The sequence below is a fragment of the Lathyrus oleraceus genome, chromosome 4 (assembly GCF_024323335.1).
Source record: "Lathyrus oleraceus cultivar Zhongwan6 chromosome 4, CAAS_Psat_ZW6_1.0, whole genome shotgun sequence".
Classification (NCBI taxonomy): Eukaryota; Viridiplantae; Streptophyta; class Magnoliopsida; order Fabales; family Fabaceae; genus Lathyrus; species Lathyrus oleraceus.
This window is the reverse complement of record NC_066582.1, coordinates 300484843-300507917: the sequence shown is the minus strand read 5'-3', so window position 1 is coordinate 300507917 and position 23075 is coordinate 300484843. Positions and strand designations below refer to the sequence as shown.

At 35.6% G+C, this 23075-nt stretch overlaps 1 long non-coding RNA gene across 1 annotated transcript; it reads right to left on the bottom strand.

The window, feature by feature from the left end:
• Positions 1 to 17238: 17238 nt before the first annotated feature.
• Positions 17239 to 18819, bottom strand: LOC127135468 (uncharacterized). Its single transcript, XR_007808568.1, has 2 exons — positions 18384 to 18819; positions 17239 to 17805 (listed from the first exon to the last, which is right to left on the bottom strand). It is a non-coding gene; the product is annotated as an uncharacterized LOC127135468 (long non-coding RNA).
• Positions 18820 to 23075: the final 4256 nt, after the last annotated feature.

Genomic DNA, 23075 nt, shown 5'->3' with positions numbered 1-23075 from the left:
TCCAAGGACCATGACTTGCTCAATTTTTATGAGATGAAGTCCATACAAGTTTCGTGATCAAACTCAATATGTCTTATCCAACTTTTATTCTTTGAGAATCTTTAAATTCAACTTGCAAGGGCATGTGCCAAGAGAAAACATTATAGGTCATTTTGGGTCATTACCGTTGAACAAGATATTTTCCTCAACTTCTAAAATGCATACCTCCTTCATGCCAAATCCAAATGAGGTCAAATTTCTGACCATATTGAATAGGTTTGAAAGAGACACAACTTTTATGAAGTAACTTTTTCCATTTGAATCTCATAGCAAAAATTATTCAAGATGGAAGAAGTGGACATTTGACTTGGTACTTAGAAATATTTCAATTATGTTTGATTTTCCAAACTTCCACCTCAAAATTCATAATGATACAAGCTTCAAATGGAAAAGTGTTAAACATGAAAGTTGTTCCCCTAAATCTCACCTTTACAAAAAGTCTAAAATAACTTCATTTGGCCAAGGATTGAATGACTTTCACATGGCTTTTCTTTAAGGTTCCATTTGGATGAATCTCATTACCATTTCCCAATTCCAAATGCATGGCTTCATGACACACTTTCAGCATCACTCATGATAAGCTTTGGACCTTTTGACATCATTTCATGGGCCTATCACACACCCATGCATCCAGAAAAGTGAAAATTACTATTTTTGGCATTTGATTGGAAGAGTGTGGAAATCAATTGTTCAACATATAAATACTTTGGCTCATGCTTAGAATTGAAGAGACCTGGCCCAAGCTTTGATCCTGCAACCCTACCATTCACCATTAGAGGATAAACTTGAAGATTTTCAATTGAAAATCGAGTTTCAATTTCACTCTGTTTTGAAGTTGAAACTCCAAGAATCCAAGCCATTCTTTTATCTAATTCAATTCCTGCAAGCTTCTGAAGTCAAGCCAAGACCAATTGGAAGCAAGATTCAAGCTCCTTGAAGGTGATTTTTCAGAAAATTTCCCTCTTTGATTATCTCTCAATTCTTCACCATTCTCTTTGATTTTTGGTTGGATTAAGTCCTACCAATGTAGGAAACAAGATTGAGTTGCTTTGAGGTCAAATTGAAGCAACTCAGTTCATGATCCTCAAAATTCAAATCCCATTTTTCAATATACTTGGAATTGGAAAAATTGAGGCCAAATTCGAGCTCCTGAGCATTTTTCCTTTGAATCCATGTCCTTGTTTTTCATTTTAGTGAAGGTTGATAGTGGACCAGTCCGGTGAGGTCCACCAGAGAAGAAGACCGGAGCCCTAGCTCCGGTGGTGTGTTGGCACCCTCTCATCCCTTTGTTCATGTTCAAACGTTTTAATCTGGTCCCTTGCTTTTGCATACCATCCCTATGACGTGTTGACTGAGGTGTATGGTGTGAAGCGCACGTGTGGCAATCAGATTTGCCACCTCAATTAATGACGGAGATCTGATGGCCCTTTTTTTTTCTATTTTCTTTTTTATTTCTGATTTTTCATTTAATCCATTTATTTTGTTTAATTCATAGAAGTTTCATTTTTAATCCAAAAAATATGGGACTTTTACCAAAAAACTTTAAATATTTTTCTCTTCCATATTCTAAATTAAGATTATTTTTTGGATTGATTTTGATATTTTTCATGAATTAAATGTTTTTGTGCATATTTTTAATTGTTTAAAAATACTTCTGGCTTTTCAAAAATAGTGAAATTTTTTGTCTAAGATCCTTTGACCTTGTTTGACCTAGGATAATCCCTTGGACATTTATTTGGTGTTTTGAAGAGATTTTAGGTTTTGACCAAATTAAAATGTATTTTAAGTCATTTTTAAATTTATTTTTAATTGATTAAATGTTTAAAAATATTGTTGAGCCATTTTGCTAGTCTTGTGATGTTTCACTTTCTGTTTGGACCTTGGTCAAGGTTGATCTGACTTTTGTTGGATCCAAACCATTGGATTTAGGGGATTGATGAAATGTACATTTCATCTCCCAAAATGAATGGATGGTTTTGATTTGATGAAATTTCTCCCATGAACAATTTGTGTTTCTATCTTCCCCTCCCTCTTCGTCTTCATCCCTATCCTTCCCCATTCCCTCATTTGACCAATGAAATCTCTAATGTCTAAAGGCTAATTGATTCATCAATGACCTTGTGTCAGATGAATCAATACAAGTATGATTGAGATAGGTCCCTCCCTCTTGATATTTTATTTTAGTGTGTGGTATGTGTAAGACCCCAATTTTGTCCCTAAGATCCCTCATGGCATCATACCATATCATTGCATTGCCTCAAGGATCATTGGACACCTTGCTTCCTTCCCTGTGGATGGGTCATCTTTTTGAGAGTGTTTCTTGATCACCAAGCATGTTTGCATTTATATATCATTGCTTTTCTTTTTATCACTAACCAAAAGTACAAAAGTATGTCATCTAACCTTTGTCTTGCAGATGAAGCATTAACCAGTCAAGGCAATCAAAGGCATTCATTGAGCAATAGATGGTGGTCATTCTTGAGATTTAGACCCCACAATCATTATCAAGAGTTCATATGAGATATGATGTTATTTTAAAGCAAAATCCCAAGTGGTAGAGGCTTGAACTTCATCAGAACATTTCCCAATCATCTGAAGGCCTAGAAAGTCAACTGCAAAGTCAACTGCGGATTTGGAGGTGGGAAGTGATTAGAAATACTTCATTCATGTTCAAACAAGTCTCATTTGACATTTCAAACACTCACATTGAAGAATTTGAAGTCAGGTCAAGAATTTCCCAAAATAGCAAGTGACCTATAATTTGAACTTTCCAAAAATGGAAAGATTTTGGACCAACTTCAACTCAATATTACATCATCAAGAAAGCTTCAAATGAAATTTTGTTGAACATGAAAGTTGTAGATTCTTCTCTCCCATTTCCAAAATGTCCAAGATCATGAGCATATGATGTGTGGTTAAGGAGATATGATCAAATCATGGCAAAGTGTGCATGGGACTTCAGATGAGCATAACTTCTCAACCAAAGCTCCAAAACAAGTGGTTCTTTTTGCAATGTTCTCCTCTTGACCTCTAATTTCCAAATCATGCATCACATTACATGAATTGTCATCACATGATCACTTGTTAATCCATTGGCTTTTTGGAGGGAAATCACAAAATTCAAAATTGGTGCATGGTTTGAACTTTTTGCCATTACCATTGGTTTTAAAATTGGATTTTAAGTGAAAATGGATGAAATTCGTGTACTGTTCACACATGCATTCCATGCATGGGGGTGAAAATCCAATTTTGCACATACACTCCACAACTTGCTAATCACCTTTGGCTTTGGCTTAAACATGATCTAAACATGATTAGTAGGAGGTATATAAGGATAACCTCAACTGTTTTCAGGATTAACATTCATTTTTCTGATCTAGATCCAAAATTCTTCAAACTTTTCTCTCAAATTTTTCTTGCAAATCTTCACATAAGAAGCTCTTCTATTGCTTGATTCATGATCCTGAAGTGTTTTTGAGAAGAATTGGACGTGGAATTGGAGCAATTGGCGCCATATTGAAGCATACACAAAGCTTGAAGCATCCATGGAATTTTCAAAATCTGTTGGATTCGTGTGCAATTAAGCTTCAATTTCTCCTTCAATCACCTATACAAGCATCATAGAGGAACATTGGAGCTATCACAAGCCTTGAATCAAGCCAAATCCGAATCTGCACTTCAAGAGGTCATAAATCAATTCTCTTAATTTTAAAATCTATTATGATGTTGTTGTAGATCTTGATGTGCTGGTAATTCTGAGCTTTGAATCGTGAATTTTGGTGCCATAATGACTGAGTTAGGTTAGGTTAAAGTTTCATGCATGATCTTTCCATCGCTCGATTCTCTTTAATTTGTTCGATTCATGCTTAGTTATTGTTTGATTCACAATATATGTTGAAAAACCTACATGTTAGTGTGCTTAATTGTGATTTCTGGGAGAATTTTCTAGAATTAGTATGAACACGTGTTACTGTTCATTTGCCGCGCGAGGAAGAAGATGAAGATCAACATATGGCCACGGTTTTGATCTTTTGGAAACAGATTTCTGGATTTGCATGTGTTAGCTTAGGGCTCGTTTCTGATTGGTTCATGCATTGCCTTGTTTGCATGTTGATTGGCTCACATTTGTTTGACTTGCAACATCAGCTTTGACCGTGCCACCTCAATTAGTTAAACGGTGTGTTTTGCACCTTGGCGTGCTTCAGTTCAAATGCGTACTGAATTCGATTCCTGGCTGTGGCAAAATTTCAAATGCTTCACATGTTTATCCACTTTCCCTCTCATTTTTATGCTATGTCCATTTTTGAATTTCAATTTTTTCCTCAACTTAGAAAAATCATAAAAAATAGGAAAATGCATCAATTTGATCCCAATTTTTTGCATCTTGTTCCTCTGTTTGTCTATTTTTTGATGATCATAATTTCCAAAGTTGTGCCTGGCTGAAAAATTGATTTGTGCTAGGATGATTGATCATATGTCTTGTTTTGACCTTGCCTTGCTTATTCCTTCATGAAATGCTTGTTTCTTATCCAATGAACCTGAAATTTTGTGTGTAGTTTCTAGATACATTGCTTGACATTTTGGTTTTGGTTTGGTATTTTTCTAAATTACCATTTCTGTTTTATGCATGTGCTAACTTGGTGTGACAATTTGTGTCACACCTTTGCTTGTTCAACTTGTACCTTGTGGTTTCCATACCAAATGATCTCTGATTCCTCTGATTTTTTATATGTTGATCATGTTAGATGTCTTGAATGTGCTTGAATTTTTCCAGATTTATATGAATTATTTCTGTTTTGATTTGAATTTTTCATTCATGTTGATCACATATGAGCTTTAAAATTGCCTTGAACTTCACTTGATCATGAAATGCTTTTGGTAATTGATTTTGATGTGGGACCTTTTGGAATGTATCAAGATGTGATTGAAGTTGATTCATGTTAAATTTCAGCTCCTGTTTTGATTTTTTTCTCCATTTTTGACCCTAGGCTTTGACCTAGTGGTTTGTGGCTTACATTTGAGCTTTGATTTCAGGTTGAACATCCAAGTTCCATAGTTGATGATGCTCCATCATTTGAGTATTGATGTTTGCTTTTGATTACTAACATTTGTGTGTTTTGTAGGTTGATGTTAACTCATTTGAGTTTGCCTTTTGGCTTACACATTTTGTACATTGGGATTGTCTGTTGCTTATTGATTGTTGTCTGTTTGCCTGAGTATTATACTGATTTGTTTAGTGTTTCCACAGGTACTTAAGTTGCTTTAAGTTCATTTGAACTTTGCTTTTGCTTGGTTACTTAACCACTTAGGTATAATCTCTAATCTTCATGTAGTCTGGAAGACCTACTGTTATTGGTAGGCACCTGTCTGAAGCCCTCCTTAAGAGGCAATGCTTGTGATTGTTTAATCTTGTGCCAAGCAGGAAAAGTCCTCTTATGAGGAAATTGGCAGATAAAAGAGATGTGTAATCCATCTCCTGCTACTCAGCGTGTCATTCACCTTGCTCACACCATGTGTTGATGCATGGTGAATAATAACCCAAGATCTTATAGAGTCAATCATTTGTGGAGAAGAGTTCCAACTTTCTGAACTCCCACACTTTCTATTGTTTGAAGCTCTCCCTGACCAGGGATAAGAGCTATGAGGCACACCCCTCATCTCCATTTCATTTGCTTCACCCTAACTCTCAATGTTAGGGTTAAGAGCTCAAAATACCCATTCCAGTTGGCTGTAAAGCCTAACCTTGCTTGAGCCTAATTGATTGTGTATAGTGTGTGCTAATTGACTTGCTTGTCTGCTTACCTGATTCATCTGTACATATTTGCTTATGTGTGCCTTTGTGCATTTATCTTCATCACTTGTATCTCATTTCATAATCATTGTTCATATCTTTGTGACACTTTGTTTGTCCATTGAGGAGTCAATTGTAAGTCCAGCTATTGGCATTTGTTTCCTATGATCTGGTGGGATTTGGAACTAAGACCATTCATTGGCATTCCTTTCCTTGGAGTCGAGTGTAAGACCATTTATTGGCAACTTGTTTCCTCTTGCTTATTGCATTCTTTGTTTTGTTTTGTGAGGAGTCAATTGTAAGCCCATTCATTGGCAGTTGTTTCCTGTGATCATTCCCTGGAGATTGGAATAAGTCCATTGATTGGCATCTGGTATCCATGTTTCTTTTTGCTTTAGGAGACTAGTATAAGTCCATTGATTGGCATCTGGTATCCATGTTTCTTTTTGCTTTGGGAGATTGGTGTAAGTCCATTGATTGGCATCTGGTATCCATGTTTCTTTTTGCTTTGGGAGATTGGAATAAGTCCATTGATTGGCATCCGGTATCCATTTCCTTTGTTCATCTGTTATTTGCATTGTTGCCTATTCCAAAGGAATCACTTGGATCATCTACATATGATCTCAAGAGGTGAACATCTAAGAAGTTTTACTTCCTCATCCTCCCACCTTTTGTTTCTTTAAACCTTCATTTGCATGTTAACCCAAGCTTGAAAACTATTGTGCAAACATTTTGACATGATTTCAAATTAGAAACCTAGGCCTTAAGCCTCTGATTTTTCAAACTTCATTTTCATAATACTTCTTTTGAATTGAATTCTAATCATATCTTGACCATCTTTTGTGAATAAATTCTAATTGATTAACTCCACTCATTCAATTGTTTTGTGGCTTTGTCCATTCTTGATAAGTTTTCATACATTAGCCATAGGTTTGATTTATCCTAGTTGGTTGATGTTAATCTCACCTTTTGTCCTTAGTGATTGAATTGTAAGACTTCCTTGCTTATTATAGGGTTAACCCCTCACTAGCAAGTTGAAGCTTTTCTCACATGGTGGACTTGTTGTTTGTATAAGGTTGAGTTTTCTCCCGTGGATAACGAAAGACCTTAGGGATTTTGTTTTAAAATGAATCCACTCATATTTTGGAAATCTTTTAGCCGAACTACGGCGTTTTGATCCTTACCTTCCATGGAAAGGTACGTAGGCAACGGGTTCATCCGTTCAAACACAAAAATAATAACTTGTATATTCTTTTCTCATCCCTTCAATCCATGCTTGCACAATAAATATTTCATAAACAAATAACATTTCGTACAACAAGTGTGAAAAGGGCTCCCTAGGAGTACCTAGGACGTTTTGGGTGCCTAACACCTTCCCATTGCGTAATTAACCCCTTACCCAGATCTCTGATCTTTTCATTGGTTTTCTATGTGTAAAACTTCTTAGGCTTTTGTTCGCTTTTTATCCATTCCTTTGGATAAATAAAAGTGCGGTGGCGACTCGATTCTTTGTATGCTTTGCTTTTGATTTAATCAATAAATCATAAAGTGACGAATACACCGCTACAGTATGTTTTAAGAGTTTGGTTCTTCATACCAAATCTCTAACATGCATTAACGTCTAAATTTTTATTACCCGGCCTTAGATAGTTGTGACTTCTACATAAGTTCAATTACGATTGCTTAACATAAAGCTAAATTTGACCCTCAAAGCATAGCGTTCTAGTAAATGAGGTTGTAAGTCTCCCATTCTTCATGGCATTGTGTGGAGACTTTACCTTTTTTCCTTTCATGAGAGCTAGTGGCATACTTGTTGAATTATCCAAGTTGGAGCCCTTATCATGGAAGATGTCTTGGTTTAAGGATTCATAATTGTGAATGAATGGTTGAGTGTTCTCCAAAGAATGACTTAATCAATTAAAAATCACCACTAACTTTTGACTAACATTTGACTAACTCTTATTATCATTGCTTTACTTTCAAGTCATTTACTATTATGCAATTTAAATTTCAGTCCTTTATCATTCATTGCCATTTACATTTCATATAACTTGTTTATGTTTATGTCATTTTCACTTTCCTCATTTAAGCCATATCTTGTGACTGTATATATTTGTTTGTGTGTTTTGATTTTGTTTGTGGTCCTAGGACCTTAAAATACTTAATAACAACAAAAACACTAAATAATATCTGGTGGACTGTTGAACTTGATCTGAACTTTTGGACTTAGGATTAGGCAACATTCCATGTGCAAAAAGGACTTGGCCAATGCCAATATTATGAGACTAATCTATTGTGAAGTGTGCCTTCATCTGATACAAGCTTTGGGATTTGTTTAAATTTATCTGTTACTCTGTCTTTATACTTAATTGTTATTTTGTTCTGGTGTCTGATGCTTTGCTTTAAGTTGATCAAGGAACATCACATTTGATACATGGGAAGACAAAGAAAACTGCTAGCTATGGGAATTGCTTGCTTGGATGTGGCTACCTTTATTTGATGCCTTGATCTTCATGATGTCTGGATATTGCTCATTGCTTATTGTTTATTGCTTGATTAAAAATTCAAAGGAAAATGGGTTTTTATATGAGATTCTTGTCTGTTGGATTGCATCCCATTGGTAAGATCTTTTCAACCCTTAACTTTTAAATTTGTGCTTAGGATAGTCTCTTCATCTCCTCCCACTTCTTAAATTTCAAAATCTCCCCCCCCCCCCCCCCCCCCCCCCCCCCCCCCCCCCCCCCGTTTTCAAAAACTTCTCTTCTTGTGATTTCAAACTTAGACTTTATTTTAATGATTAGAAACTTTGGCCTTATGCCATTGATTTTTCAAACTTTTTTCTTAAATCAAATTTGTAAATAAACTTAATCTTATTGACTTAAAGTTTCAAAAAGACAAAAAGAACTAACAACCCCATTCAAAATTTTGGCCCTTTGGTGCTTTTTTTTATTTAAACTTTGTTAAAAGTAATTCACCAACTTTGAAAATTTTACCACGAACTACGAGGTTTTGATCCCTCATTTTTATGTTGGTACGTAGGCACAAGTCTGAAGGTCTTGTCAAACATAAAAATATAATCAATGAATTCTCTTCTTATCCCCACACTCTATTTTTCTCAAACATCATTTATACCAAAAACATATAAAAAAAAGGCTCCCTAGGAGTACCTAGGACACTTTGGGTGCTAACACCTTCCCTCTGTGTAACCAACCCCTTACCTGTAATCTCTGGCATTTTATTAGTTTTGATTTGAAAACTTCTTATCTTTGGGTTTTGTTCGTACTTTTCCCTTTTCCTTTGGAAACAATAAAAGTGCGACGACGACTCTGGTTTTATTGATGTTAAGCTTATCCATAGTTTGATGGTCATGAATTTACCGCTACATAAGGCATAGTATTAATTGAGAGAAACATGATTAAGGCATTCAAAACTAAGAATAGCATGGCATGCAAGTAGTAAAAACAGTAAAACATACAAATATTAAAAGTGGTAAAAAAAACCTAAAATTTCATAAGTAAAACTTGAATTAATTTGAACTTGAAAATAACGGCAAGCTCGTTCTTGATCCAAAGTATAAACGGTACGAAAAATAAAAAAGTTGTGAGAGTCCCTCGATGTGAGTTATTGCTTTACAAGTAATTTTCTGCCTAAAACTAAGACGTAATTTTGACAGAGCTTCTGCGCAAATTTAATGGATGCATAACACTCCAAAAAAGGCTCTATATATAGAGATTTCATAGGCTTGGTAACTGTCTTGAACGTGCAGACTTAGTGGAGGGAGAAGTGATTGAAAAACTGCTAAGAAACTGCCCCATTAGTGCAGTTCTGTTTCTACATGAAGATGGAGAACGCCATTGCCTTTCTCATTAAATGATGTGGCGGGCAGTGGAGATGGCGAATTCCATCTAGCAGGTGGCAAACGCCATCTACTCAGAATAGCCAAAACCAGCTCTTTTGCTCCACTTTAGCTCCTTGTTCGCTTCCTTTCCGCGAGGCTTCCAAATCTCCAATGAAATTGGCTAACAACTACAAAACAAATAAAATTAAATTAAAAGGCGATAACATGCATAAAAACAAAGACGGATAACATGTGAAATAAGCCTAAAAACACGATACGATTTCTCGTTATCAGGCTCCAACTTTGATAAAATCAACAAGTATGCCACTAGCTCTCACATATGGAAAAGAATTATCATCAATGATATGGGAATAGGAGAATTATATCTCAACTATGAAATGGCTCATGTATAAACTTTTGAGAAAACATTTAAAAGGAAAAGTGCATAAAGGGCACAAAAATGGTTTGAATGAGTTATGCATTTTTAAGTCTTTTGAAATTGGTCTGAATATGTTTAAGATGGATTAGCATTTATTAGGAAAAAGTTTTGAAAATCACTTGACGAAAATCAAGGTTTATTGAGAAAATGGTGCAAGTTATAAAAACAAAAATGTTTTGAAAAAAAAGAGAGAGAAAATTTTGAAAATTAAAGAACGGGAAGAGAAGAAGAGACTATCTTAGAGCATAAAGTAAAAGATAGGGAGGAAAGATCTAACCAAGAGATAGTAAGCTTTATGACATAAGTCAAGCAAGAATTCCCTCATTTGGATGAAGCCTCAAGCAAGCCAAAATAAGCAAATAATAATCCATGTATCAGATGAAACCAGAGTAAATCAACCAAGTCTCCAAATGAAGTCCAAAGACAAATGTACCAGATGAATTCTAAGGTCTCAAGTCACAAGTCCCAAAGCAAATGTCAAGATCCTAATTCTAAGTCCATAACTCCACAATGATAACAAGGATAGTAACCATAAGTTCATGAATCAGGATAACCAAGTTTCTTTTTAGGTTTTTCTTATTAGTGTTTTCTTTACAAAGATATGAAATTGAAATCAAAATGGATAGAGAACAAATGACAAGATCACCAATAATATGATATGGGATGCTAAACATAAAGTATAAAGTAAATAGCATAAAGTAAATGACATGGAAATAAAAGTTAATACAAGTGAAATGTTAGTAAATGAGGTTAGTAATCAAAATGAAAGATGGTTTGGTCATTTTTTTGGAGAACACTCAACTATTCACCCACAAGTATGAAAACATGAACCTATACATCATTATGAAAAGGGCTCCAACTTGGATAAAAATCAACAAGTATGCCACTAGATCTCACAAATGAAAAAGGAGGAATATTTTCACACAATACCATGAGGAGTTGGAGACTTATAATCTCACTTATATAAATGTCTTTGCTTTTGGGACAAATTTAGCGCTATGTTAAGCAATCGTAATTGGACTTATGTAGAAGTCACAACTATCTGAGGTCGGTCAATAATAATGTTATTGTTAATAAATGCTAGAGAAATGATATGTAAATCATTCCCCTAAAGTCATGCCACAAAAAAAAGAGGGAATGATCAAGCATAAAGGCTAGGAGGATGGTCCATTACTTCAATCCACACTTCATGACACTTAGGACAAACTTATACATCAATACAAAGTACCTTAAATGATCCATGATGAATTCGGAGGTAGATTTGAATTGATGAAAGTTCATCAAGTACCAATCCACACATCCTAAACAAGATGGACACAAGCCATTCAATTGATCAAAGGGAAAAGAAGTAGATGAAGAAGAAGGAGACAAGAGAAGTCACACCCAAATTGGACCAAAAGTTTGATCAATTCATCATCAAAATCAATCATCCATTTTGGTGGATTAGGGGTTTCACCCCATTAACACCCAAGATCCATTGAGTTTGATGAGACTCATGATCCCAACCAGCATGATCCAAGGTCAATAAAAGTTCATAAAGATCACAGAAATATAAAATGAAACTCCATGAAATAAAAATGCACCCTTGTGGATTTCAAATCCGAATTAATCAAGCAAAAAATGGGAAATGAAAAAAGACAATAAAGAAGAAAGAGGAACCAAAATAAAGTCCTCAGCAAGAACAGGTTTGTGTGGCTACAAACCAAAAGAAGGGTGATTGCCACTCTGAAAACTCCGTTGATTCATCAATCATTATTTCAAAATCCCTTTTGGAAGATGAGTGTTTGTGTCAAGCTAGTTGAACGTAGGACTAGAGAACATCACGAAGAATGGGTGGGTTAGGATAGGTTTTAGCCTTATATCATTTCTTTCTGAAACCATGAACTAGACCATGTTACAACCCTCAAAATACCTAATTGAAACATGGTTTATTTCGGAAGCATACAGTCCGTAAGATCATGTTAAAACTGACTCCTTAACGACTCGCTCATCACTTGTGTTCATATTGATATGACATTCTCAATCAGTGATGCATTTATTTTATTTCATAATTCCAGTGGACAAGCTTGGATTTCAAAATTGGAATAAACATAACATTGCCATTATCATTTCTAAAAATGAACATGGGTTACTCGTGAGTAAGCATTTGATATCAAGAGAGTTTTCATAATGAACGTGAATTGGAAAGCTCAATTACACCAGAAGAGAATGATGCTTAAAGACTTTGTTAAGCAGAGGCAAATTACTTATACTGATTGAATCATAACATAGAAAGCCTGAGAACTCCATTGAGAAGAGACCGGTCACCTTGATTAGATCATACTCAAAGAGACAAATGCTTAAGAACTCCGTTAAGCAGGGGAAAATCATTTTGATTGATCATACAACAGGTGAAAAACACCTGAGACTCCGTTAAGCAGGGGAAAGCCACTTCATGTGATCATATCAAGGAGCATAGTGTCTAAGGACTCCATTGAGCAGAAAGACAAAATACTTCAAATTTAGTCCATATGAGACAATTACGTCAAGAAATTTCAGCAATATTCACTAGTCTAAGACAGTTATGTCAAGATTTGGCGAATCTCTCCTATGATAAGATAGTCAAGGAGTAAACCACTCCTTATGAACGCATCAAAAGACCAAACGCCTGAGAACTCTATTGAGCAAGGGAAAATTATTTTGATTGATCATACCAAAAGTGTGGAACGCCTGAGACTCTATTGAGCAGGGGCAAGCCACTTCATGTGTTTATATCAAGGAGTAGAATGTCTGAGAACTTCGTTGAGAAGAAATACAAAACACTTCAAATTTCCAGTCAATATGAAGCAATCACGTCGATAAATCTCTACAAGATCCAGTTGATTTGGGCTAGTTACGTCAAGATTTGAGATGTCTACAAGACATGTTAGTCAGAGGCATTTCCTCGAAGATCGTCCAGCCAGAGGCAAAGTTATTTTGAGAGTTGTACTAGGGAAAGATACCTCAGGAATCCAAGAAATCAATCTCTTTGAGATAGTTAATCAGAGGTATACAATTCCAAGACATCGGGAAGGTCAGATCGAGATAGTCATATGGCTAAGTTTCTTCATAACTTGTGACTCGGGCAATCCATGGAGATTCCCAACATACTGGGGCATGACTGACTAGGGAAGGAAGATCATTTCTATACTCTTGAGATTGGTCAAAGAAATATCCATTGTGCATAATAGACTTCTAAGTTCAATATGAATGTCGGGGAGCCACACTAAACACATTCCCAAACCTTTTCAGTAGAGAACCCTGATTTCAATTGATAACCTCAATACTTATTGGTACCCTAAGTTCTCAATCTGCAGAATACACCACACCATGCATAGTTGTATATAACTAAAGCCTAACTACACATCAGCAACTTGCGTAAGTAATCTTTCATTACATAACATTTACATCATGAAGAAGGTAGCATATTCCATCGAGATGGAGCATTAGCATGCAAAAATAAACGTGCATAATTGTATGAAAGTCTTTCTCGAAAGTATAAAAGAGACATCCATTGAGACATTCTTCCTCCCCAGTTGAGAACATTATCATGAAACTCTTGAGTCGTATTCCTGGTAGGTTTTTCCGAAATATCTTTCCTTCGTGTTGCCTTTTACAAGTATCTTTTGAATCCTCCACCAATCGCTTACCTTTTGTAAGTCCTTTCGGCCTTGTGCCATCCCTCCATGCATTCGCATGGAGAAGATTATTGAGATAACTTACCTTTTATGAGTCTGTTTCATTGATTTATGCATGAAATCAAGTCTCCCCCTCGTTGCCTTTTGCACGAGTATGTACCCCTATCAGATCTTTGCGTCCCATTTTGTTTTAAACGCTTAATATAGCTTTGGTGAGTCTCGGGGTTTGGGTAGCCATTGCTCAAAAAACTTCATCCCCACCGTTGTGCTTGAGAGACGATATAAGGTTTTTGTGCCTATTGCAGAGTTCCCCATCTATCAGAGGGTGCCAAAGCCCATATTTGTCTGGTAAATCCCTTTAAGTCTAGGTTTTACCTAGCAGGTCATGTCTAACCATTTTTTTCTTTTGCAAGTGTTTGTGACCTTTTGCCAATCACTTACCTTTTATAAGTGTTCCCCTGCCTTTTGCATGGGAGATGTTTCCCATCTTGCTTACCTTTCGTGAGTCCCCTTTGTGCCTTTTTCATAAAAACTATTATCCCCAGTTGCTTACCTTTTGTAAGTCCCTTTAGCCTTTTTCTCGAGGATTCCTATTCCTAAATGTGCTTACCTTTTATAAGTATCCTTTTCCTTTTGCATTGGAAATCTTCTCTTGCTAAGGAGTCATTCCTACCTTTTGTATGAGATGATCATCCTTTCCATATTTCTTCTTAACCTATTGTTAAGGAGTTTCTCATTTGCCTTTAGAATGAGAAATCATATCCATCTTCATGTGCCTTCTCAACCTTTCGTAGAGAAGTTTCTCATTACCTTTCGTATGAGAAACCCCATCCATCTTTCTTCTTAACCTTTCATTGAGAAGTTTCTCATTACCTTTCATATGAGAAATCCCTTCCAGCTTTCTTCTTAACCTTTCGTTAAGAATTTCTCACTACCTTTTGTATGAGAATCCCCAATAGACCTTGTGTCTAAGATCTCTTATTACCTTTCGTACGAGAGTCTCATTCCCATTTTATTCTTAACCTTTTTATAAGGAGTTCTCATTATCTTTTGTATGAGAAATTAGTCCATCTTTCTTCTTAACATTTTGTTTATAAGATCTCATTTCTTGTGCTAAGGATTCGTTGCTACCTATTCCACAAGAAAATCATATTCTCCCTCAAAGTCGTCACTCACTCCCGTTTTCTTCTTAACATTTTATTAAGGAGTTCTCATCACCTTTTGTATGAGAAATTTGTCCATCCTTTTTCTTAACTTTATTTGGAAGTTCCCATTTCTCTTTCTAAGGAGACATTGCTACCTGTTGTGCGAGAAGGTCATTTCTCAGTCAAGCTACTTTCCTTTTGCAAGACATCTCTCTGACTTTTGCAGGAGATCCCATTTCAGTTTTATATCCTCTGGTACTTGCCTTTTGCAAATACATGATTCTTTTACCTTCACGGAACCCTACAGGAATACCTCAATCACTGGTTGCATGCCAAAACTTATAGTGGAGGCAAGAAAATAAAAAATGAAAAAGAAAAGAAAATAAAGATAAAAGATATGGGAAAACATGGAAAAGATCAGTCATACTCTGCATACACGGAATGTTGCATATATCATGCATAACCAATGTGCTCTCTTATAGCTGACCCATGCCTCCCCCCCCCCCCCCCACACACACACACAAACATTTCAGTTGATCCCTAACAGATAACCATATACAAAAGCCTATACACCGTCCCTTGAACAATTTTCCAATTAATACCCTCACCTTATACCTCATTCATTTCATTCATTCCCTGTGGGAAAATTTCCTAGTTATTTTAGAATTTAATCCTCTCTTACCGCAAATATTTGAAAGTCGTTGTTATTCATACTTTCAGGTTCGAGAAGATTAAATAAGGGTAGTTGTCATACCCCAAAATTTTCCCTCCTCTTTTCACTTTTCATCTAACCTATGACTTGAGATTCATATATACCCACTCGTACCTTATTCATGTGTATCATTCATTAATGATTAACACTTATTAACAAAGCATCAGAGATTCAAGGTTTATGGTTGATACAAATAAGGGTTTTGTTTGAAGATTGTGGTGTTGCTCATCATATGGAGTGCAACCCTAATTTATGGACCCTTTGGGAACCTAGATTCTTGAAGCCTACACCATGGTATTCATCTAGACATCCCAACCCTATCTCTTGATCTTGATCTTATTGGGATCTGGTGTTTGACCTTCTATGCAATTGAATTGACTTTTGAACCCTAATGGTGGGCCCATGGTGAGATGTTGCTTGGGGAAGCCTTTGTGCTGTATTGGAAACCCTAATCAGGGATAGTTGGTGTTTGAGTGCCATTTTGGTTGACTTTTGGACTTGGGATTCAACAAAACCTTAAGTGTTAGGTGCTTGAAACCTTGAAGATTGCATCATGATGTTCATTCATGCCTAAACCCTAGTTACTGATTTTTGAATTTCATGAATCATGTGACTTTCATGAATCACGGAACACTTGTGTTGGAGCCTTGCTACTTGGCCTGAGGCCCTTGACTTTTGATTTGCATCTTGATTTTGGCCTGGCTAAAACCCTAGTCCATGGCTTATTTTGATTGGTCTAAGGACATGTTTGCATTCATATTCCATTGCATATTGTCACTGATCTCATTTGACCTAAGCCACCTCATTCATTGTTTCCCTTGATCTTCATTGACCAAAAGCCCACTGTTCATTTTGGTCAAGTCATGGAATGATCATTAGGCCTCATTATCATTCATTTTTTCAAGTAATTTGTTTCCATTTGTTGGTTTTGAATTGGGAAAGTTGGTCAAGTTGACTCCAATTGGTTCATGGTTCCATGTTAACATGCTTTTTTAATCAGAGAAGTCCATTCCATCATCTTTTTGCATCAGTTGACTTTTGGTCAACTATTGACTTTTTGGTCAACCAGTTGACCAAAGTCAACCATCATGCTTTCATCCCTCAATCTTTATATTCTGGTTCAAAAGAAAATCTCATTTAATCCATGACCATTTCAAACTTTGTCATTTTCCAACCATAATTCATGTTCATGCCCATTTCCATTTTATCATTTATATCCAAGAAAACATGATTCATGATTCATTACCATGCCTAAGTCGATTCCATTTAATCCATGATCTATTTTAGACAAAGTCATCTTCATTTTTTTAAACCCTTTTAAAAAAAGCTTTTTCTCAAGTCGTTTCAAACCAAATCCATTTTCAAAAATCTTGTTCATATTCATTTTGAACCAATTTTCAAACCATTGCAATACATAAGCATTTTTACATTTCTATCATGGCCTAAACTAATTCCAACAATCTTACATTCATCTTTAATCGAACAAACCAACATTGTAATATATTCAGTTACATATTTCAATTTAAACCAAACCAAGTCAAATTTCATTTCAAAGACCAATTTCATACAAAATTTTCATACAAAAAACAAATGGAGATAGTTCGAATTTTGAGTCATATATAGAACCAATCATCATAATTTGTTTTGCATTTACAAGAATTTCCATCATAAGCCAATTCCAATTCCATTCAATTCAAATACATTAATCCCATGTCATACATCAAATTTCATGGGCAAATTAATACATGATAAAAGCATCAATTTGGCAGAAGATGGCAGGGAGAGGTCTAATATTGATATTGATCAAAGGACTATTGGCATATCTCAACAAGCTGAAAGTAGATTATCAAATGCATTTGACTTATCTTTGTCTCACTTTGCTCTCATTTTAGCACTTGAAAATGAATCTGGGGTTACCAAGAAATTATAATGGAGGTTGACATCCGTCTAACATTTGAATTGAGAACTACTGGGATGAAATTGACAGTTGAGCTTTCACATTTATTAATCCTCTCACAAGTTACCCATGAGAGACTGGAAAAAGAAATGATAATTCCTCATTTTAGTTCTGTGACATCAAAAGGTTTGTCCTCTCACCTTGCATCAGCAAATCCTTTTTCAAAATTTCAAAACTTCAGTGAATTGAACTCAGATAGTGATGCAAGTTCTTCAAAAGACCCTACTCCTGTTCAATCAAGTCAACAGAACCAAATTTTAAAACATTTAAGAGCTTCCATATCACTAGAGAAGCCGGATAATGATTCTTTGCATGGGCATTGGTTTAGTATTGGTTGTCTGTCAGGTTTCCATATGACGCTTTCTGTATATGAAATCCTAAATGTTTTGTCAATGGCCTCCTCATTTTCTGGGATATCAATTCACAACTAATAGAATCATCACCTCGTTAAACAACTCTTCATAACCATCACAGTGTTAAAGCTAACTAACAAATTTTCACGGTGTTAAAGCGTAACAGAATTGCATGAACTAACAGAGACTAACGATTCTGACATTGTTGATTACTATAAATTCACACTGCAATTCAGAAACTCGGGATTGATTTTCATTCAAATGATTTCATCTTTCAAGCTCAGAATTCATTTTCTCTCTCACACACTCACTTTTCAGAATTTCTCAATTCTCACAACTCACTCATTCTCGTGCAATAATTCACATCAACAATTCACTGTAGAATCACACCATGGCAGAAAGTTGGAGAAGAAGAATGAGGGATCGAAACCAAGGAAGGAGAAGATTCGTTACCTCTTCGTAACTTCGATCTGGTAAGTTTTTACTCTAAATCTGATTCCATTTCATTTCGATACCGTGCGCGTCCTGAATTGAGATTGAATGATGGTTGTTTTATTTCGGAGATGGAAATTAATGTTGAAGTCTTCTGCTTCATCGTCTTTTCGTTTCAAAATGTGTATCCGAGAGAGAAGATGTGAGGCCATGGAAAACACGGATGAAGCTGTGCTTGAACTTGGTTTCAACCGATTGAAAGTTTATAAAGTTTTTGCCTTTGCATTTGGAATTCGTCGTGTACGTTGTTGCTTCATCGTGTTCGTCATTGTCAATCTTCAATTTTGCTTATGAAAAAAGTAGATTTGGCGTTTGGTGTGATGAAGTTGTGCATCGTATTTGTATGCGTCCTGAACGTGAGGAAAATTCATTGTCGTCGTTGAGGTTAAGATGAAGCGAATCGGTGTTGGACTCGGGTGGCCATGGTGATACTTTGGTTATTTGGGCCTAAGGCCCAAACGAGCTCTCCCTCCTTTTTCACCCCCTGTCCATAACTTGTACCCCATTTACACTTTATTTTTTATAATTATTTCCACTTTGGTTTTTTAGGTTATAATTAGATTACGAATTTAGGATTAGATTAATTAGAACTTGATTGTATTATTTAGATTTTTTTATTAGAATTTCTTGATAATTAGAAATTTAGGTTGATTAGGATATTAGGTTAGAATTTTAGAACTAATTAGAAATTTTAGAATTTGATTAAGTCATAATTAGATAATTAGGCTTGATTAGTTTTAATTCGATTTTGATTTTAGAATTAATTCCCTAATTGATCAATTTATGCAAATTGATCTCAGTACCCCCTAGGTTTTAGATCTAGATGTGTGTTCCCTTAGATTAGGACTTATAAATCATATGATTAAGTGGTTAATCTTTAGGTATTTAATTTTACATGAATTTTTAACTGTTTCCTCCCTGATTAATTCAGTTGATCAAAGTTCGCTTTGATCAATTAAATCCTTTGACTATGCGCAATTCCCCAAGCCTATTCATGTGATCAAAAGACCCTTGACCACTTGATAGGGCAAGTCCATTGTTCAAGTTGTACTGGATACTGGATCTCAAGAGTTGTACAAGACTTCAAAATTCAAATATCAAAGATCAATATTCAAGACTTCATTCAAATCAGTACAAGACATACTAAACTACTATTCAAGCACAACAAAGGTGTATTCAACACTTGTCAATCATGAACCAAGTTGTGTGTCATGAGCTTTAAGCAATAGAGAAGGGGTGAGTGTGGATAATTCATATCCTCATTCTGAATATCTTTGGGTATGGGATGAATGACCTAGTTGCTCATCGTATTACCTCTATTCATAGACTTTAGCACAATTTGACTCGAGTTGATTGTCAAGTTTTCTTTCTTCAAGGACAACCCTTCATCATAGGAAGTTGGAAGGAAATTCAATATCAACACTCATCAGTTGTGATGAAAATTGCATATCATGAGCCTTAAGTGGTAGAGAAAGAGTGAGAATGGAGAATTCATATCCTCATTCAGGTTATTTTTGGGTACGGGACGAATGACCCATGTGCTCATCGTATTCACTTTTATTCATAGACTTTAGTACAATTTAAATCGAATGATTGATAAATATTTCTATACAAATATGGAATACAGACTGAATGATCATATTTCAAACATCCATGATTTCTTCTTCTCCCTTTTGTTCTCTCTCAGTAAAACTAAAACCATTTTGTGAATAAACTTAAAAACAATTAACAATACAATTAGGATCGTACGCTACGAGCCTTAAGTAATGGAGAAAGAGTGATAGTGGAGAATTCCTATCCTCATTCTAAATATCTTTGGGTACGGGATGAATAACTCAGTTGCTCACTGTGTTCATCTTTATTCATATACTTTAGTACGATTCAAATCATGGCTATCTTTTCAGAATAAAAGCAAACTCACCTCATCAAACTCACTTTTTCCTTTGGGTTTCATTTTCAGTTTAAAACCTTTTCAGTAAGGACGTGTTACTCCATGTGTGATCAAGCAATGTTTAACTACTAGAGTGTGATCCGAGTTCATCCATTCTATCGGAAACAGACAGACGCTTAAGCCTCTCATGCTCGAGCATACACGCAAGTCGAAAGTATAACGTGAATGTTAATACTGTTCATTAAAGACAACTAACACATCCGTCTTAGTTCCACGAACTACGGAGCTCTAATTTCCTTATTGCACAAATGAGGATACGTAGGGACGAGGGACCAAATCCTTGGCGAGCATATTTATTTATTACCTTTTTTCACATCTATTTATTAACCCCTCATTTCCCCTTCCACGAGTAATCTTCAGATAATAACACAAGTTCTTGCAAAGAACATTCAAAATGGTTCCCGTTGAGTACAACGGATGTGACGGATGCTAATACCTTCCCCTTGCATAACTGACTTCCTTACCCATTTCTCTTTCCCCGGGGGTTTTATCGATGTTTTCCGTTTCCTTCGGGAATAAATAAAGTTCGATTGCGACTATGTTATATCTTTGAGCATGCGATGCGCTCCGGTATAATTCACGTAGCTTCATGGGTACCATAATACATGTGCTTATAAGATCTATTGTCATGTCACTAACAAAGTTGAATTCAGCAGAGATGTCATTATGAATGAATCAGAAGCGTGGGATTGGAATAAGTTTCAATCCAACTTTGGTACAACGTTAACACCTGAGTTAACTTCTGAAGACATTTCAGACTCTAAAGGAGATTCTGAGTCTGCAGAAGAGTCGGAAGATGAGTCAAAGGCTGAAGGTGACTCTGATACTAAAGAAGACTCTGAAGATGAATCTGATTCTGGTCCATATTCTAATGATGATCCATACTCTGGTGGCAATAATGCCTCTGAATATGGAAAAGACTCTAAAGGTAGTCCAGAATCTGATACTATTCCAGCATTTGAAGAAGATTCTAAACAAGTTCAAAGACCATAAAGAATAAGACAAATACCAAGAAGACTTAAAAAGTTTGAGATGTTGTAAGATATTGAGATAGACTCTGAAGGTGAAGTTATTAAGTGTGCCACGTTGGTAGACTCTGAACCAACCAGTACATAAGAAGCTCTAAAGAAGAAAGTATGGTTAAAGGCCATGAAAGAAGAACTTGAGGCTATAGAAAGAAACAAGACGTGGTAGTTGACTGAGCTTCCCAAGAACAAGAAATCCATCGGTGTCAGATTGATTTTCAAGGTGAAACTAAATCTAGATGGATCAATTGGAAACCACAAAGCAAGGTTAGTAGCAAAAGGATTTCTACAAAAACATGGATGAGATTACTTTGAGGTATTTTCTCCTATAGTTAGACATGAAACAACCAAACTAGTAATTGAGATAGCTACTAATAGAAATTGGCCTTTGATGCATTTAAATATGAAATCTTCATTTATGAATGGTGCTTTACAAGAGAAAGTTTATGTATTACAACCTCCTGAATACCGAAACATCTCCTTGAGCTTGGAATCTGAAAATTGATTCATTTTTCAAACTTCAAGGATTTAGAAAATGTGAGATGGAGTATGGTGTTTATGTTCAGCATATGCCTGATGGCAATATGATTCTGGTGTGTCTCTATGTTGACTACATGTTGCTAACAGGGAGTTGTTCAGATGAGATAGCTAAGTTCAAAAAGGTGTTGATGAATGAGTTTGAGATGAATGGACTAGGAAATATGACATATTGTCAACTTGTGAAACTGAGTACATTATAGGTGCTTTGTCTGCTTTTCAAGCTATATGGATTTTGAACTTGCTGTAGGATATGAAGATCAAAGTAAGCAAGCCTGTGAAGTTGATGATTGACAATAAATCAGCTATAAGCCTTGCCATGAATCTAATGTTGCATGGAAGAAGCAAGAACATTGACAGAAAGTTTTATTATCTAAGGGACCAGGTTCAGAATGGGGTGCTTGAAGTTTTGCACTGTAGCATTCATAAGAAGCTGGCAAATGTTCTAACCAAAGCAATCAAGAATGAACAATTTATCCAGCTGAGGGATGGAGTTGGTGTTGTTAATCTTGATTATATTAATATGAATTAAGGAATGGTGTTAGATTGTAATTTATTTCAGTTGCATTTAAGTTTAATTTAGCTCACATTTGAATTCGCATTCAGACTTTGATTGTATAAATACTTAAAGTTAATTTTAAGTTTTGTGTGTGAATCATTTTATAATCAAATCTAATTTTGTTAGAGAAAAAGGTAGTTGCAGATTCGTTTTCTCTCTATTCTCTTGCCATCTTCATATTCTTCATTTTCTTCCTCTTGTGGACCAATAGTATGCATGTTGTTCGAATTTATGTTTACTATTGAAGTTTTACCATGTATGTTGTTGCAATTTCTATTTTTAAGTAATTTGTTTATGTTGTTGGAATATATGTTTACTGTGTATATATTTTTTTTAGTATTAACAGTAATTGTTACCCCGCTATCTGTTATGCCACTATAACATTTTGGGGGTTTTAGATTCGAGATTAATAACCTAGGTGTTTTCCATTTTTTATTTGTTATGGATAGTGTAAGACCCCAATTTTGGCCCTAAGATCCCTCATGGCATCATAACATTGCATTTGCATGGCCTCAAGGATCTTCAGCATCTTGGTTCCCTTTGCCTTTGGGTGGGATCTCTTGTGAGTGGTTTGAGATCAC